The sequence below is a fragment of the Lonchura striata genome, chromosome 7 (assembly GCF_046129695.1).
Source record: "Lonchura striata isolate bLonStr1 chromosome 7, bLonStr1.mat, whole genome shotgun sequence".
NCBI lineage: Eukaryota > Metazoa > Chordata > Aves > Passeriformes > Estrildidae > Lonchura > Lonchura striata.
The window spans coordinates 36,344,351-36,360,281 of record NC_134609.1 but is presented as its reverse complement, the minus strand read 5'-3'; positions in this window follow the sequence as shown (position 1 = coordinate 36,360,281).

The window sequence follows — 15,931 nt, the reverse complement described above, 5'->3', positions numbered from 1 at the left end:
TAGTCTTTGGCCAAACAATGTAATGCCTAATGCAGGACCAAATTTTGTCCTTGAATTTTCACATAAGCAGGTTTTGATAGTGTCTTATAGGCAAAGTGACTTGGTGACTACCTAAAGGAATGCAGCTGGACAAACCCAGAAGTATCTATTCTCAGACCTATCTGACAAGGTAGGAAAGGAAATAATAATTAAAAGCCAGTCTTTGTGAAGAGGCATCTGGTTTCTGCTTCAGTGTTTAACTGTACTGGGTTACTTGTTTTGGACAGTCTAACACAAGCTTTATCTTCTGTTTCTACTATCAAAAAGCAATTAATTTCTTTTTAGCCAGAGTTTGAGCCACTATATTCCATGTGTTTGTCATCTGCGCAATTCACTTTTGTAATTCATTCTCCCTGCCCAGGCTTACTTAAGCTCCAAATGTAAGCTGTAATTCACACATAGTGTGGTAAACCACATCCTCCAGCAGCAGCAGTGGAGAAAGCCTATTATACAGGTGCTTTATCACATCTGCTGTACTGGATTCTGAGAGGAAAAAACAATTCCTGTGATAGATTATGTCTATCCCAATAAGAGCTTCATAAATCAGTGCTACAAAAAGCAAGAGTGTCTGTGGATGTCTGCTGAGATCCAGGAGAGGCTGTAGTCTGGCAGATAATTTACAAAAAAAGAGAAATTCCCTTAATGGAACTGAGAGAAAAGACCAATTGGGCATAGGTAAATAGCTCTAGTAACCTTATTGCTGTAGGACTCACTCACTCATTCCATCATCATGCTGTTCCTCTGACACCAAAAGCCAAAGGAAACCCTCAGAGGAGGAATTTGAGATTCAGCTGGGAGAGCTCACTCAGTTTGGGAAGAAGTCTCAAATCACTGTGAACCAGTTAAAGGTACTTAGGAGAAGAGACACAATATATGTCGTTAGACAACTTTCAGAGTATTTTTTACCTTGGAGTTGATGTTTTGATGGAGGTTTGACAGTATTATTCCTTTGTTAGAAATGTTTTGTGAATAAGTGTATCCCTTAAGTCATATCTGCAGCAGGAAGGATGTACCTCCCTACTCTTTCTTATTTTAGTATAAAAAATTGCAAATCAGTGTGTGAATGATGCCATAACTTTTCAGACAAGGTTAGTAGCAGATTATCTGCCAAGATCATGACAAGAAAGCAACTTCCAGTAGGACAGATAAATCAATCTTCCAGAAGGTTATGATCATATAACACATATGCATGAGTGAGAACAGGAACATTAAAGAGCAGTGAGGGTGTCTGGAGTTCTTGGTGGGTGATACCACTCATGTCTTGATTGAGTGTTCCCTTCTTGTGGACTTGGCCCACTGTTTTGGATGGCCTGGGTGTGTTTAGAGCTGAATAATACTGTTCTGTGGGACAGATTATACAACCAGGTGATATTTTAACTCTACTGAGTAATTTCTTTTCAGTAGGGAAGAAATATATATGCTGCACTGTCAATACATATTCTCATCTGAACCATGTACATGTTGGATAATACTGCAGGAATAAGACATTGGATTTTCTCTGCATTAATCAGTAATGAATAGATTAACTTGCATCATTTGGCAGAATATGCATTAAATTAGCAAATAACTCCAAGATACGAAAATCAGACACTGCGGATTATGTGAACACAAGATGTATCAGAAAGATAGGTGCCCTGTTGGCATCCACAGTTTTACTCCCAGGTGGCTGCTGCTTTGAAGTGGTAATTTGCGGGGATATTGTGTTCCAGGTCAGCTTGGAGGAATGGAGATAAGAGATCTCTGGAGGCTGCTCTTATAATATAAGGTTTATTACAGAGGGTGAGAGGTCTTGCTTGGAGGTGCCAGACACAGCATTGGCAAGGCCTGAGGGAATGGGGGAGGGGAGAGACAAGGGGTAGAGGGAGATAAGAGGATGCTTCAGGAGAGAGTGAAAGTTCCAGGAGAGGGGGAGTTCCAAGAGAGGGGAAGTTCCAAGAGCGCGTCTGGCTCCTCAGGGACCCCTTATCAGGTGGTTCAAGGTGGGCTGGAACAAGGCTTGGGCCAATGGGGTCACAGATACCTGATGTTTCAGGGGAGGGTTACAGGTGTGGGATGAACCACACATTTTGGGGGTTGAGATGGAACAGTCCATTTGACTTTTGGACCTATCTGTAGGTAAGGGCATTGTCCAACCAGTAGGGGGGATTGTTTTCATCCCGGCTGTACTGTTGTAAATCTTTTGCCAGGCATGATATTTACTCATCCTCCCCAACAGTAATTTATTTCCTGTTTGCCGGTGAATTCTGGCGTGCCGTCTCCACCACAAGTGTGACCTTGGTGTTTTGCTCCTCAGTTACCTATTTGAGTGGAACGGGGTGCAGTTTTACCTGACAAGCCTTCTGAAGTTCTGCAAAGGCAAAAGATATGGGAATTGGGTGTGCAGAAAAGGACCTGTTGGTCATGATGACCATTCTGACTATGAGCTAGCACTGAGCCCTTGCAGCGAAGAGGCCAAACAGACTCCTAGGCTGCATTGGGATAACAGCAGCCACCAGGCTGAGGAAGGGAATCCTTCCCCTCTCCTCAGCCTTGGTGAGCTCTGATCTGCAGTGCTGCATCCTACTGAGCTCCCCAATATCAGAGACTCAAGGCTGTCCTGGAAAGAATCCAGCAGATGAGTACAAAGATGATTAAGAGATTGGAGCATTGATTGGATGAGGAGAGTCTGTGAGAGCTGGGATTATCTCTTCAAGCCTGTTACTTGAATACAATCAGAAAAATCCTCTCTGTAAGCACCAACCCATAAAACTCGTGCTTTTATAATCAGAATGAAGTTGGAGCAGATAGTTTAGAGCCCTGTTTTTCTCAAATAACCCACTCAGTTGCTTCTTCTCCAGAAGGATCCCTGATTAAAATCTTGGTGATCAGACGGGAGCATACCCTGACAGAAGCGGCTGTCCTCTGTGAGTAGTCTTGTTACTCTCATAATTGTTCTACTAACCAAGAGAACTCTAACCTAATTTCTTGAGGTGTATTGCTCCCACTTCCTTGATAACTATGGAGAGGTTATTCATCATTCATGGGATATACTTAAAGCACTTGACAGCCTGTCAGATTTGCCCCCTGAGATGGTAGATATCTAACATACTCTGTTTATCCTAAAAATGAGTTATTTGTAAATTGCCTTCTTTTGAAAAAGAGTGCTATTGCACCTGTACACAATTCTAAGATTTGAAAATTTATGAAAATCACTAAAGATGACCAGTGAATTTGAATTAAAATTTAGCATTTGTTGCTTTATGTACAGTTGAACAATTAGCACCATCATTATTATAGAAGCACACCAATTCTTTGTTGGCATTGTGTATTGACATTGGTCCATAAGTCTCTCTTTTTTAAATGAAAATTTATTAAAGGGTCTTCACTTTCTTCTGACTTTACATAATATTTGCCATGTCTCTGCCCTTTGGATATCTGTGTTAGTATAGTCAAACACATATAAAAGTTCCTTCTTTTCTCCGAGATTATTTTTTAAGCTATTTACCAGATCATCTCTATTAGATGATCTGGTAAATAGCTTAAAACATGACTTTGGTACTGAACTCTCCTTTCATTTAGGTTGAATATGATTTCGTACATGAAGTTGTAGATGAGAACTTGACTTCAAAAGCAGGACTTCAAGTCTTGAGGTGCAGACAGCCTTGGAGGACATTGTCCAAAATTGCTTGCTTGTAGTTGCCTGGGATGTATGGAAGCACTCCAAACTCCAGAATGCTCTGCCCACTTGTTAAATGACTTTTCCATTTCCAAGGCAAAATTTTGAGGAAGTTGCAATATAAAATGCTGTTGGCACAAACTGTAATCTGCGCGATTATTTGGCTTATATTTTTTTATCCAATAAAGCGACCAGACTATTATTAGTAACAAGAATATGTCTTCTAATAAAATATTTGGCTTTATAACTCTGGCAGAAGGCTGGCATGGATATTATTCAGTCTTCAAAATTATTTTGATTGTGCCTTCAAATACCAAAACATCTTTAGTAAGACAAGATATATATATTTTCTGTTTTAAGAATGAGCTTTAGTTGGTATAAAATTCTGGCTGAAATGTGGCACGGACTGTGGGAGGGCCATCTCCTAGCCCATGCTCCAGACCAGGAGAATTTGGCATCTTTGAACTGGTGATGTTTTTGCTCTTCAGGCATTTGTCTGTATTTACAGTCAATTCAAAGTATGCTTCCTCTGCGTGTGCAAACTGTTCCCTTGAGGGCTGACTCCAGGTACTGAGATATAGTCCAGTAAGCGGCCTCATCTCCCAGCCCTAAAGCAATATGGAGCAGGGATGAAACAACGCTAAAGTTGAAGAAAAATCCAGAAAGACTTCAAAATAATTTTATAGCTTCCTTTTTAGAGTTACTACTGCTAAATATTTCTGGTTCTCACTTGAGAAAGTAGTTGTATGGACTATCACTGTGTCCCCACTCTTCTAGGTAATTACTTACCTTGAGATGCTGCTGTAAGCAAAGGAAAAAATTACAGTATCTTATTTTTAAATACTGCAAAATTAACTCTTAGATTTCTCCTGAGCCTGTTACATTTCAAATGTCAAAGTGTGAGAGAATGCTACAAATATTGTCCCACTCTCTGAACTGGGATTACTGTGGTGTGCCTGTAAGAATAGATCTAGCCCTGTTGGAGCAAGTTGCAGAGCTGCATTGCTGGTGTTTCTATAATACCTAACTTGTAGGCTACTGGCTTGCTTGAATAAATTGATCTGGTTCATGCACAGATTTGCTTCTTAATTTAAAAAAGTTTAGTTAAGAAGACCTACATAAAAGTCATTAAAACTCCCATAATATATTGTTCTAGGTTTATTAATACTAAAAAGTTTGTTTTGCGCTCAAGCCTACAAACATGAATAGTGACACATGAACCTTTGTTATGTTTGCTTGTGTAGTAGATATGAATCTTGGCCAGCTTTTATTTTGATGGAGTTGGCTTCAATCTTTGTTGTTTGTCGTTTTAATGACTTCAAGTTTTATCCAAAATGTAGAGAAGGGAAGAAGGGCTGAGAAAGTCAACATTTTATGGAGCCCCTGCATTTTATGAAGTATTCACTTTGAATGCAGAACCAGGAAAAGTGGTGCCTCTTGGGCTTGTATTGCCAAGTTTCTCCTGCATACACAGGTACAGCACAGTTTCGGCATTAATTTTGTTCATTATTTATAGTGCCTGCTTTCCAAATTTTTTCCTCTTAATCAGGACTGTGCCATATTATCAGCTGGGGATTTCCTCTGTTACGTTTAGCACTTTCAGGCTCTGACATATCATGCAGAGAAGTAATGTTTATAAGTAGAGATTAGGAAAAATCTGTTGGTGACAGATAGCTTGGGGGAATTGTAAAGTCTCCAAGAAGGAATAATCTGTGTGAACAGGTTAGACTAGCATCTGTTTGGGAGCATTTCCATGCCATCACTCCTGGGCAGAATGATGACAGCTACCAGATGACCTAATGCTCCCTTCCAGCTCTTCTTTCCTCTCACACTACATGTTATGCATTATATGCAGTAATGAGCTTCAGGTTTCATCCAAAAGTTGAACTTTCTGGCAGTGGGATTTGTGCATTTATTTTTAAGTGTGGCTTTTACTTCAGTAGAGTTTAAAATGTTACCCATGTTTTTAATGGAGGTGGATAATGAAAGAAAAAATTAATCACATTCATAATTGCTGTAAATTTGCTTTGCTCCACTGAAATCTACACAGTAATGCCAATTTAAGTCCTTTTAAGGATATGAACTAATATTTCATATGTACCAAAACATTCATTAAAGGTGATAAAGGCACCTGGGTTTTCAGAGAGTAGGTAAAGGAGGTGGACATTTCTGGAGGCTGACAGTGCTATAGGCACAAACTATTTGCCTGAAATTTTTAATGTGCTATCAAATAGGGTCTGCATGGACACTTGGACCATTTTTGAAGTGATGAATTATGACATCCTTAGAAATTAAATGTGATGTTTAAGAAAGTTCCTGAGTGTCAATGGATTTCTTCATTTGTCTTTTATATACCATGTTTCATTCTAAAGCAATTCAGGAAAATAATAGAAGAAGCTATAAACATTTTGTGAGTATTAGGAAGAAGTTCCAGAAGAACAAATGAGTATGTAATTGGAAACACAAATTTGCATATAAATTTGAGCATGGTATATCAAAGCTTGCATCAAAGTGTATTAAAATGACAAGCTACCCATGCTAATGTACAGTTTTTATTTTAAATTGATAAAAGAATAAAACATAAAGGTTTTACTTGTGTTAATTATGTCAGGTTGCTTTAGGCAATGGACAGCTTGAAGTCATCATGACATACATTTGCTTGGCTTTTTTTGGTGTTCTTGTATGCAATTTCTGTGTCACTTATGGGCCAAAGAAGTGAAACATGTGTCAGGCATATTAAGATAGTAGAGAGTCACAGCTTTCCATCTAGAAAATAATAGTTGCATCTTTTACTCCAGCTTTGAACTCTAGGCAAATGCATATGTAGTGATCATTTTCATTTGATTAGTGGGGCATAGCAGAAACTAGTTTGGTTTTGCTTTGCGAACCTGAAACTGCAGCAGCTGCCCTGGCCATGAGTGAAAGTGTCTGCTGGTCCATGGTGTCTGCTGGTGGAGAGGTGCTGTGTGGAGGGGAAGCCAGAGAAGGTGTTGCCCCTCTAATCACAACAGTCTGCACTGATGTTGTAGCACTACCTTGCCTCAGTCTGGCCAAGGCTCACCCCTCAAACTCCCTGACTCTTGTATTTACCTACTGCAAGTGGAGAAGTGAGGAGCTAGAAGGGATTCAGGGTTGTCCTGTTGCATTCATACACTCATGCTGAGCTGATGCTGCTGCACTCAGCTTGAATGAACTCCTTGGCTCATGTCACACTAATTCAGAGGTTTCTGCACCATAGTTCACTACTACTGGCAGGCAGTGCTTCCTTGGTATATTCTGCTTTGTTTCAGGACTGGATTAAAGCCTCCATTAGCAGAATCCTCTCCTGCTACCTTAACTTGGGAGCTAGAAAGGCTGTTCTATCAGGCTAAGTAAATAATGCCAGTGATGTATAAAACGAGTAAGCAGTGGGATCTAGTTCTTGACTGTCACTTGGATGTGCAAAGTATTTGCCTATGTGCTTGGCAAGAGGTTAAAAAAACCCCAGCTTTTGCAGAAAAGTAAAGAATAAATAGTGGTGAACTTTTAAAGGCAGTGAAAAATGCCAGACAGATTCCTCATCTCTGCAGAGGACACCAGGCCATGGCAAGATTCTTATTAGTGGACAAATTTTATTTAATCTTCAAATGCAGCTGCACCTGAGAGTTCAGCATATTTAGAGGTGTAATGCATGGCAGCAATTTAGCAGAACTATAAGAAAAGCTTGTATTGGTGTTCCTCTCTTGGCTTGAATTCCAAACAGAAATATATCAGAGAAAATCAATACTGATAGAGCAGGAATCTTATATACTGACTTTATCTACTTCCTGGTCTTCAGCACAGAGGCTCTGTGAGGCCTCATATATGTAACGAGGTGGCACTTAGTGCTGAGAAACAGCTCGACTGTGAAGGCTACACAAGACCAGCTCTTACTGCAATAGGATGAAAGTGAAACTGAGAGCATAAAGCACTGCCACAAAACTCAGCAAAATGCAATAGGATCAAGTGAGTGTACCAACTCCATGAGTCCCCTCCATCCATAGCAGGGCCAGTAACCCTGCAGCTCCTACTCCCAGTGCAGGGAAGCTGACAGGTTTTGTGTCACAAAAGGTGGTCTCTCCTCTTCACTGGCACAAAGGACATTCTGATAGCAAGGAACTTCAATATTTAGCCAGCTGGCATAGCCAAATGAGGTAAGTTTCCCTTCCAAATTTGAAAGTTTCTTTTCCCTGAATCTTCCAGGTCTGGAAAGACACAGGTGTGAGTGCCCCATGTGTAGGCTGATCTGGGCTATACATTGCCTGCCATCGACAATGAGTGCTCACAAACCAACTGGTCTCACAAGGAGTCCCAAAATATATGTGTTCATTAGATTGCATCTCCCTATTACTTCATGGACTTACTTAGCAGACGATTATAAACAATAAAAAACTCTCTGAGCCCTACCCGTGTCTTACCTGGGTCTCAGTGCATCACCAATTATTAGCATGTTGGAAGTTTCTTTTGTACCTAAGTTAATATTGATGTCAAACATTACCTATAGCCTGTTTTTTTACTTTTTGTTATGAAACCATAAACCATTGCTAGGATGCCTGATGGAGATTATTGTCTTCCTTTTCTGTGGATAACTACTATCACCTACTTAAAAAAAGTAACTGAGATAAAACCTTTTAAAAATAACGACTATTACAAAATGCAGAAGGTATCAGTAAACCAGTCACCTATGAGAATCATTAAAAACAGATGGTGAAGAAACAGTTTAGTCAAAAAGTAAAAACCATGGCCTAATGAAGGAAAATATTAGTTTGCTATTACAGCAGTTATGACCCCCCAGGTCATTTGTGCACTCATAGTTTTTTCTGCCCATTCATTATGCAGAGGTGCTTTATGGCATATGTGAAGGCAAAAGAAGGTTGCTACAATATGAATTAGTCCATAAGCCACTGACTTTCACTGTTACTGTTTGCCATCTTGCATATTCTGCATATAGAGGGAATAAATACTGGCTGTTGGAACTGGATATATGCTGCTGTAGCTTCAGGCAGGTGCTGAGTTAGAGATATTTGCATATACAAATCAATCAATTTGCAGTATTTGCTTTAAAATATGCTCAGTGTTTTTTGCCTAGCTCAGTTTGGAGGATTAATGTAAGTCTCAGTTTTCTCAGTATTTCCTCTAGGGAATCTAGACAAGAGTAAGTCTAAGGCTAATGGTAATTATTTTTGTTTGGGTTTGGATATTAGTTAAACCTTTCAGCATATCTTACAGAGCACATTTTCTTCCCACACTGAACAAGTCTTAAGGGGAAAGATGAACAACCTATTCTCCACAAAAAGGGCCCCTTTTAGACCTGGTCTTTTTTCCCATGCAAAGTTTGATTTTTAACATGTTTCCCCCTACTCTATCACCTGCTTCCAGGGAAAGGTTTGTTTTCTTTTAATAAGGTATTTTCCAAAGAGTAAATAATGCTTCAGAAAAACAGTTGTGGTCTTGTTGGCAGTGATCTACACAATTAACATAAATTGAAGGGGATTTGGCACCTAGATAAAATATTTATTTTAAATCAGTTTCCTGTTGATAGATTATCTCATTAGTATAATTTCAAAATGTCAGAGGAAAAATGGACATTTTTTTGATACTAGATCAACAGATGACTGATCAAAAAACCCTGTTTGCAAGAGGTGCTGCTCCTCTTGTTATTTTTCGGACATCTGATAAAATACTCAGGTTCAGGACATTTATTTTATTTGTTCTTGTTCTGAAAATATTGTCTGGGGCATGAGGACTACAGTTATTATGAATTCTGAAATTTATGAGCTAAGTGAACTTTGAAAAATCAATTAGCAGGTTTTTGCTATTATCTATTGGCTGCATTTACCTCATCTATGAATCTTGGAACATAAATAAGCACAAATATGCATTGGTAGTGTGAATGCATAAGGTGAAATTAACAGTTACTCTTGAATTCTGCCAAACTGGGGGGCCTTTGCAATATCTTGCTTTCTGAAAATCCACTTATTTTATATGACAGAAAGTTATTCCTTTAAATTTTATACTTCAAAGTATTTTCTGGCCTGTACTTTAGAAAGCTCTCCAGGATTCATCTTTAGCTGTGTATATGACTTTTTATAGTCCCATGTAAGGTTAGTTTATTTTATGATATGTGAAAAATACATAATGGAAACAGCCGGAAGGGCTAAATTAAATCTCTCTGGATTTAAAAGCAAAGCTCCTAATTAAAGTCCACCCCACCTACAGATAAATGAGAACAGAATAGACCTTTGCAGTTGGAAGGGACCTACAGTGATCCCCCCCTCCAGTTGCTGGATCACTTCAGGGCTGACTCAACATTAAAGCATCTTGTTAAGGGCTCTGTCCAAATGATTCTCTAACACTACTGGGCTTGGGGCATTGACAGCCTCTCAAGGAAGCCTGTTCTAGTGTCTGACCACCCTCTCTGTAAGGAAATGCTTCCTGATGTCCAGTCTGAATCTCCCCTGACACAATTTCCATCCATTCCCATGTATCTCATGCATGGCAGAGAGAAGAGCTCAGTGCCTTCCTCTTCACATGCTCTCCTCAGGAAGCTGCAGAGAACAATGAGGTTGCTCCTCAGCCTCCTCTTCTCCAAACTAGACCCACCCGAAGTCCTTAGATGCCCCTATAAAATAAAATACTTCAACTTTTATTTCCATTGGAATAATAATCATATATTGAAGAAATAACTATGAAAACGAAAGTGATAATGAAGAAGATAAAGATATGAGTGAGAACATGTTACTGTTTAATGTGTACTGAATTACAAGTCCTTTGCCATACTGAGGCCAGAATGTCAAAGCTTAAAGAATAAAGTTCACAGGGATAAAATGCTGGAGGGGGGCGTTGAAAAGCAGGAAACTGTTTTAAAATGGCCTTTGTGATGACAACCATGTTTGCTTTCCTCTTTCAATTATTGTGGTCTCTAGAATCAGCAGACAACTTGTTGCACAATTCCTTGTCTGCAACAAAACTCAAAACAGCTCTTTGTGAGGTACTATCAATCATTCACTTGTTAGACTATAGTGCTGAATTAAGACTGGAAGTCTCCACTGCCAAATAAATGGTCAACGAATGCTGCCTGTTAGCTAATCAAGTAGTATAATTCACATAGAAATAGCACTACTTCATTTTTTGCCACCATCCCTTCCATTCAAGTGTTGCAACTAAAACAGAGTTCAGACATGCAACGTAGAGATAATAATGTGTTAGCTGATTTGGCTATTAGAAATAGAGATAAATGTTCCAATATTAATAATGGGTGTCGAAAGTAAAGAACTGGGGAAGAATAAATATGCCAAAAGGTTGTTTATAGATAGAAAGACAAAAGTTGCAATAATTAAACTTAATGCAGAAGTTATACCTCGCAGCCATCTTTTCCTCTCCTGTTCAGTGGTTTAAACAGTACTTAGACGTGTGCATTACATAGAATAAGCTATTTCTTTTTACATGGAGAGTTCTCACCCACAGCCATTCTTTTACTCTCCTGACAAATGGCTAAGAACAGGGGCTTCTACTGGTCCACATGGGCCACCACTTAAGTAGTGGTGTTCACAGGGATGGATGCAGGTAAGTACCCATGGCTCTACATCAGGCATTCAAACAGGTAATTAACAAGCAGAAGACAAGCACAGCACCTTTCAGCCATTGTGAAATATCCTGGTTTTTAATGCACTTTTTAAAACATCAGCATTAGAACAACTTGGAGGCCTGTGAATCCACTGGAGAAAAGCAACTTCCATAGTTGGAGCTCAATGACTTGTCTGCTGGACTCCACCCAACTGGAGACAAACAGATCTAAGTTCACACCTGACTTGTGTCATGGCCAAACAGCCTAGATCTTTATTGATTTAACATTTTAAAATACACACTGTGACAAGTGTCCATTCGTTTTCCAGGAAGGTATTTGTTCTTGTCTGTGAAAAATGAAACTGGGCATAGAAGTTTCAATTGCAGCTCTCCAATGTAAAAGTGAATGAAGTGGTTTAAATATGGCATCACATAAGCAACAGTCCTTTCCGAGCCCATTACTTTCTGGTATCAACATTAATATTTGTTTCTGGGAAAGTGAAAACGATACTGTAACTTTTTGTTTCCAAAGTGCCATGAAATTATCACTGTTATTTGAGGCAGAAATAGAAATATGTTTTGTAGGTGAGTGAAATAGGCCTATTAAAATATTTTTGAAATAATTTATCTTAATCCTGTGGCTGTCCTGGTTATTTAAGTATTTTTCACATGCTATTTCCCATATGTAGTTTAAAAACCAGTTTCAGCCCAAATTGGTATGTGTGTTTCCACAGGGAGACATTGCTTCTTGGGTGTACAAGCTGTTTTACCTGTGAGGATGGTAGATTTTAGCCTTAGCTCTGATTAGTTAACACATTCCTGTTGTACCATACCATCACTTTGCCTTGCAGTGAAAATTTAGTGCTGTAAAAGTAATATTTTTAGAATTAATTTAAAAAGTGAAGCAACGCTTATTTTAAATGAATAGCAGCTGCTTACTTAGGGTGGATTATCATCTTATATTTCACCTTTATATCATCTTAATGTTATTTCTGTCCTAGGCAGTGTAATAAGCTACTCCATTTAAATAAGCTCATTGCTAGAATATTGGAAAGAAAATGGACTAAAAAGTAATTTAAAAAGTCAAGTTTAGGGCAGTTCACACTTCCCTTTATATGTATCTGGCCTGAGATAATAAAACTGGATTCTTAGGAATTACATGCTAGTAAGAAAAGGGAGTGCTCCTTTGCAAAAGATTTTTACAAATGATCTAACTGTGACACTGCTACTCCATGAGCTGCAGACTAACAATTCCAAGCAGGTAAGAAGCCATGATTAAGAATTTTCCACCCAGATTAGAAAATGGTGATTTGACAAAACTGAGTTGTATGAATGTTGTTGACACTTTTGACACTTCTGACAGGTAAGAGGCAGGTTTACCTAAGCAGGTTCTTGTCCAGTGGCAGCCTGGAAGGTAAGCAGCCTGCTTGGGACTTCCATGAGCAGCTCCAAGTTTTTAGTATCCTGGGGATTTTATACTTTCTGCAGTCCAGAGATAAGTAGGCAAATCCCAATCTGACAGATTTGTTTTCTGGTTCCTTCCTTGCCTAGGCTCTTACAATTCCCCTTGCGTCCCTGCACAGTGATGAAGATTGTTAATGTATTTCTGTTTGGTATGAAATTTTATGTTTACATCATTAGTATTAAAAAACTTTTCATAACGAGATCTATTCCTGTAGAATGGAAATTCGAGTTTACCACCTCCACCAACTCCATATTTCTTGAATTAGGAAAGTCAGTGCTTAAGCCAACCTCTCTTCAGGGAAGTATTCAATCAACAGGGAACAAATAGTTGAATGCCACAATAAAATCAGCTAATCAACTGAAAATGAAAGGATATTTTCTGTCTAGATCATTTTTTGGGGTCACTTGTAGTAAAAGGAAGATGGAAATGTTCTTTCTGAGCTGGATGTTTTTGCAGTGCATGACTGAATATTTCATATATATCTGGAAGGATTTCTGTCAGTGCAGAAGGCTGTGAGGGAGCTGTGGAAATGCAATCCTGGGAAAAACTCTCAGGAGGTTTTTCCCTTTGAGGTCTGAGCCTTTAAGCCAGGAATACCCATTTGGTGTCCACCTGAACCTGCTAAGGATCTCCAAACTGCTACAACTCTTCCACAGGGGAGTCAGTGGTCATTCCATAAGAGCTTCTGCTAGTCACCCACAGACATATGCTTTAATAAATGAATTTCCAGCTGTTAAAAAAGTCCTTGACTTTGTGTCTTCAGCTTAATTGAATTTTGCTTCATTCTCAGTCTCTGAGTAGGCTTCTCAATTGATTACTATTTTGATTGCATGTCCTAGAATAATTGTTTCTGGAAGATGATAACAAGGTAGCTCAAATCTGGTAGTTACAGATGCAGATTCCTGGGAAATCACTTTTCTAAGTGTCCCTCTCCAATTTTTGCAATCAGGCTAAATCTGATTGTGCTCCACTGATTATAAGCTAGACCAAGCTCCATGGTCATTAACATTCCAGTTGGGATATATACTAAGTGATGGTGTGGCTGAGAGATATAATTTCAAAGTAGAGTGAAACTGTTGGTTGTGTAACAGATCTGACTTGTGTTGTTCACAATTATGATTTTGAGTGCGCGTATATAAACCCACAGGTTCAAAGAGGGAAATGTCTAGTTTTGTTCAAAAATGGACTCCAGGATGAATTTTGCTATTTGGCAACTGGACTGGCACGTCAGCTTTTGAGGCTGAACTTTGCAGTATGGTCTGACAGAGGAGAGACTTCAAATTGGATCTCCTGCCTCTCAGATCACTTCTAATCATAGTCACTACTTTGTACAAGTGACACAACAAATTGTAGAAACTGGTGTGTCTGTGCAAACAACTGTCTTTGAAAAGAGTTCCAACACTCTAAAAATTATCACGAACTTTTACAAAAAAACTCCCTTCAAAACTGAGTGCTTTTTCCCATTTAAACTGTTCCTTGTAAAAAGGGTTTAGAAGAAATATGATTTAGATTCGCTATTTTACATTCTCTCAGGGAGATAAATGGGAGCAAAGAAGAGTTTATGACTCAGAAAACCTTCTGTGTATCAGCATGATCTCAGCTCTTTGGTCCAAAACCTTTCCTGTTTGACATAGTGTGTGTCCTGCCAGAGATTGCTCTACCAGACACAGTGTGGCAGTGGCTGTGAGGTCAATGAGAAAGGCTGGAAGAGCAAGAGGAGCCAGTGAGATGGGTTTTTTATAGGAAAATTAAGAATGGGATTGTGAAGATGAAGTGGCAAAAGACATTAGAAGCATACAAGCATGCAAAATGAGTGTGAGACAATAAAGCCACCCAGAAAAGCCACCCAGAAAAATAAAGCTGATAAAGTCATACAATAATTTGTGTTGGAAGTGAAAAGCAGGGCCAACTTCAAAGTGAGGTCTGTCTTGTACTCACGTGTCCACACTGTGCACTGCAAACAGTGCAACCCAGGATCTTAAATTGGTTCTTGCAGCTCCCAGTATCTCTAAGGAAGAACCAGTAGGATCTGGAGCAGTGGTACAGTTTCTGGGAAAAGAGGTTTGTTGCAACTGAGGTTCTGCTGGTGATGTGATCTTGTCTAGAATGGCAGGTGGTCTAAAGCAAGACTACAAATCAGATTTCATCATTAGGACGTACAAGTCACCTTGTTCTAACTCAAGCCCCAAGCTTCTACTGACATGTCTTCTCTCACTTTTTTTTTTTTTTTTTTTCTTCAGAGTGATGTGGGCACTCTTGTGTTATGTCACTGTGGTCTTCTCACCTTTGCATGTTGCACAGAGGGACACTTTGGCCAAAATACACTCTGGTTCCCTTCTAAAGCTCTGGCAATGCATTGCAGCCATGAGCCACTGTCATGGTTTGACACTGGCACAATGCCAGCGCCCCCATGAAAATGCAATCTCTCCATTGAATGTTGTGAAATGCGATCGAGAACAGAGCAATGCAGGCCCAACCTTAATAACAAGGGAAAAAAAAACTTTATTAAGCTACTACTACTACTACTATACTACTATAGAATAAGAAATAGAAGAAATAAACACACACAAAATTCAAAATGAAAACCTTTCAAAGCATCCCTCCTCCCACCACCCAACTCCAGTAAACCACAGTGAGACACAACCTGGACCCCAATCAGATTTCCACCCTCCAGATAATCAATACTCAGTCCATTGAGGGAGAGGAGTCCCTCCTGTGCCACAGACCCCCCCCCCCCCCCAAGAAACACAGCTCCACATCCTGTGTTTCCATGTCACTCATGGCACTGCCCGGAGAAAAAGTTTGCCGTGGTGACCCTTCTCCTTTCCATGCACAGTGCTCTCACCACCAATGCATGGATGGACAGACTGTTCTTAGGACTTTTCAAGGATGCTCTGCCAAGAGGGAAAAAAAAACAACAGTTCAGTTTTCTTCATTTTTGGGACCACAAGCCCCCCCATTTCCCCCTGGGGCCAAGGGTCCAAGAACAGAGATCTTCTTCTCTGAAGACAGAGGGCATCACCACAAACCCCCTAAGTTTCCTCTGTTCACTCCATGTCTGTCTTTTCCCAGATGCTGAAGCAGGTCTCTTTGGCTCACTGGCATCCTCCTAAAATACAGTCTCTCTTGGAGGAAAAAAAATTGGTTCAGTCTGTGGCTAACAAGAAAATGTCCAGCCAAAAGCCACT